The 4,235-nt window shown below is 40.2% G+C and overlaps 1 pseudogene; it reads right to left on the bottom strand.

Annotated features, from left to right (window-relative positions):
- Positions 1–3,851: 3,851 nt before the first annotated feature.
- LOC103090564 (histone deacetylase complex subunit SAP18-like) overlaps positions 3,852–4,235 on the bottom strand; it is a 523-nt pseudogene continuing 139 nt past the window's right edge.

Below are 4,235 nucleotides of genomic sequence, written 5' to 3'. Positions count from 1 at the left end.
TAAGTGATATCATATGATATTTGTCCTTCTCTGATTTACTTCACTTAGTATAATAATCTCTAGGTCCATCCATGTTACTGCAAATGGCATCATTTCATTCTTTTTTTAATGGCTGAATAGTATCCCATTGTGTATATGTACCACATCTTTTTTATTCATTCCTCTGTCGATGGACATTTAGGTTGCTTCCATATCCTGACTACTGTAAATAGTTCTTCTGTGAACATTGGGGTACATGTATCTTTTTGAATTATTGTTTTCTCAGGATATATGCCTAGGAGTGGGATTGCCGGGTCATATGATAGCTCTATTTTTAGTTTTTTAAGGAATCTCCAGTCCGTACTGTTCTCCATAGTGGCTGTACCAATTTACAATCCCACCAACACTGTAGGAGGGTTCTCTTTTCTCCACACCCTCTCCAGAATTTATGATTTGTAGACATTTTGATGATGGCCATTCTGACTAGTGTGAGGTGATACCTCCCTGTAGTTTTGATTTGCATTTCTCTAATAATTAGTGATGTTTTTATGTGCCTGTTGGCTATCTCTATGTCTTCTTTGGAGAAATGTCTAGTTAGGTCTCCCACGCATTTTTTAAAAGTTTATTTATTTTACTTTTGCCTGCTTTGTTTCTCTGTTGCTGTGCGCGGACTTTCTCTAGTTGTGGCGAGTGGGGGCTACTCTTCGTTGTGGTGCGCAGGCTTCTCATTGCGGTGGCTTCTCTTGTTGCGGAGCATTGGCTCTAGGTGTGCGGGCTTCAGTAGTTGTGGCACATGGGCTCAGCAGTTGTGGCTTGCGGGCTTCAGAGAGCAGGCTCAGTAGTTGTGGCGCACAGGCTTAGTTGCTCTGCAGCATGTGGGATCTTCCTGAACCAGGGCTCGAACCTGTGTCCCCTACACTGGCAGGTGGATGCTTAACCACTGCGCCACCAGGGAAGCCCCCATGCATTTTTTGATATTAAGCTGTTTGTATATTTTGGAAACTAATCCCTCATTTGTCGCATCATTTGCAAATATTTTTTCCCGTTCCATATGCTGTTTTTCGTTTTGTTTATGGTTTCCTTTGCTGTGAAAAAGCCTTTAAGTTTTATTAGGTCCTATTTGTTTATTTTCTGCTTTTGTTTCCATTACTCTAGGAGGTGGATTCAAAAAAATGTTGCTGCGATTTATGTCAAAAAGTGTTCTCCCTATGTTTTTGTCTAGGAGTTTCATAGTATCCAGTCTTTTTTTTTTTTTTTTTTGCGATACGCGGGCCTCTCACTGTTGTGGCCTCTCCCGTTGTGGAGCACAGGCTCCGGACGCGCAGGCTCAGCAACCATGGCTCACGGGCCTAGCCGCTCTGTAGCATGTGGGATCTTCCCGGACCGGGCACGAACCCGTGTCTGCTGCATTGGCAGGCGGACTCTCAACCACTGCGCCACCAGGGAATCCCCCAGTATCTGGTCTTATATTTAGGTCTTTAATCCATTTTGAGTTTATTTTTGTATATGGTGTGAGAGAATGTTTTGATTTCATTCTTTTCCATGTAGCTGTCCAGCTTTCCCAGCACCACTTATTGAAGAGACTGTCTTTTCTCCATTATATATTCTTAACTCCTTTGTCATAGATCAGTTGACCATCAGTGCCTGGGTATATTTCTGGGCTTTCTATCAGATTCAATTTTTAAAAGCCTCTCAAGGCTAGGCAGCCAAGCCATGGACTCACCACCATATTTCCCCTGCAATACCTCGATTTGGGTGAACTTCTCTCTTCTCAATGTCCCCCAAATAGCCTAAGGTTCCTGAGTTTGTCAGGAAGTGAACTCCCTTCCTCACTTCCCAGGGTAAGCCTGGGAACCCTGTAAGCCAGGTACCAGACCAGTTATTTTCAAGGGACTTTGTAAGCATTGACCCCACAAAATCAACATAGTTCCTGAAAATGGTTTGGTTCTATCTACATCTTTCTAAATATGACATTTCAGGCAAAGCCTTGGTAATAAATTGATGTTTCTAATTGTGTCCTGTTACAAGGAGAATAGATTGTTATAGAATTTATGCAAATAACTTAATTGCCATGAAAAGAAGAATACAGTCAATCCTCTTAGTTCTAACTGCAAATAGAGAAGCACTCTGTATCATTCAGAGTCTCAACAGAAAACAGAGGGCTTACTTGGCTGTTATTTTTCAGCAGAATTTAATTAAGGGCGGTTTGAGAGTGATGGAGGAAAAAATTAAAGAACCAGTAATGGAGATTAAGGCGCCCAAGATCTAGCAACAGGAGGAGGTTTTTATCGTCACTAGGTCAGAGAGAGAAAGAAGAGGGAAGACTGGAGGATGAGGTTTTTCCCCCAAAGAGCTGTAGTTAAAGACAGACCCATCCACTGAAAAATCCAGTGATGAGGCAGAGAGAGAACAAAGTAACATCTAGACCTCTGTGCTCCATACTCCAGACCCACTGGCAGTCAGAGGGCAAGGGAATCCCAGTAAGTTGATACTGGTCAGCCCCCTGGGCACAGAGCAGGGCAGGGAAGGATAAAAAAGGAACAGAATCGCAGGGTAAGGAGATAAGAGATGGGGCAGAGGCAAAAGAAGAATGACCAGCATACACTCTGAGTGATCCACCTGGCTTGGATTCCTTACTTTCCATTCAACGACTTATGTCTAAGAGGTTAAATCACTAAAGAGTGACTCAAGACTGCCCGTTTAACATCCTGCACTTTTAAAAACTGAAGTTTAGTTGATTTACAATGCTGTGTTTCAGGTGTACAGCAAAATGATTCAGTTATACATACATTATGTTCCCTGTGCTATACAGTAGGTCCTTGTTGTCTATTTTATATTTACTAGTGTGTATCTGTCAGTCCATTATAGCAGTTATCTCATTTGATGTATATGGTTCTTACTGTTATTACTTGTTTAATGTCTGCTTCCCACCATGCAATTTCCCTTAGGACAATGAGCACATTCCTTCTTCTCATTACAGCATCTCCACTGCCTAAGCTCAGTGCCAATCTCTAGGGAGCACTTGACAAATATTTGGAAATGGATGGATGAATAAAGGAAAACATATCTGCAGTTCTGAACCCTTGGATTCAACAAACCCCAGGTCGTGTGGTACTGTAATATTTACTAGGGAAAAAAAAAATCTGCATGTAAGTGAACCCATGCAGTTCAAACCCATGTTACTCAAGGGTGAACTGTATTCAGTAAGACTTGATAAATTCCAGAGGTATCAGGGAGAGAGAAAAGATAAATGTATTTTTTTTTAATTTACAAAGGCGTAATGTATTAAATTGTTGCAAGTTATAGATAGCTTGTTAAAAAAAGGGCAAGACGGTTTCTTAATCTGGAATATAAGTCATTAAAGAACCAGCATGTTTCAAACAAAAGTTTAGAAAAATTATAATCATCTTTATCAGTTCATTCAGTCACATGTAATTCACTCTTATTTTGCTTGATTTGGGGTCAGCAGTTCAGGAACACATCAACGTCTCCACTAAATCTTTCCTTTTTTGTTGATGAAGAAGCACATTGGTGTGTAACTGACTGTAAGAGCTTTCAGAAAGCATCAGAGTAAAAGGGTAACTATGAATGACAAAAGGCTTAAGATGGTCAGGATTAAAGACCTGATGAGAGTTCACTTTAATGCAACTGACTAGGAAATTTGTTTCAGTGACATAACATTTTAAGATAATAACTGGAATTATGACTAATTACATTATAACTGGACATTTCATGGACAACAAAGACATTGACATATTTCTAGGAACTTTATACAATTTTGGAAACATATTAATAGCATATATCCATAAAAATATAAACTAAAGAAGATTAAACATTGCTTCTTTTTTTTCACAAGAAATTTTAAATAAAATTTAATAGGGTTGCATATAGTCAGAAGGAGGAAGTGCCCCATTTAGAGGGGTGACTTTTATGTCAAAGTGATCTCCTACAGGGAACTTCTGAGACTGTAGGGTTACAGAATCATCAGTCTTCTTTCTCCTAGACATGGTGCTGCCAGTCTTCTTATTTGACAGCTGAATCTTTTAAGTTCCATAAAACAATTACAAAATTGATCTATGTACCCTTTCTAGCTCCTGGGTAGACTTCTTTGACTAAACTAGTCAGTTCTTTCAAGGTTGCATTCAACCAAGTGTAGCTCTGTAGCTCACTGGATTGTACATTTCTGCAGGAGAACGTGTCCATTCCGTGGTGGGAGAAGTTACTGGTGGTGAAGACACACAGCAGCAGCAGGGATG

Source organism: Lipotes vexillifer, unplaced genomic scaffold (genome assembly GCF_000442215.2).
Source record: "Lipotes vexillifer unplaced genomic scaffold, Lipotes_vexillifer_v1.1 scaffold733, whole genome shotgun sequence".
NCBI lineage: Eukaryota > Metazoa > Chordata > Mammalia > Artiodactyla > Lipotidae > Lipotes > Lipotes vexillifer.
The sequence above is the reverse complement of the archived record's forward strand: the minus strand, read 5'-3'. Positions and strand labels throughout refer to the sequence as shown.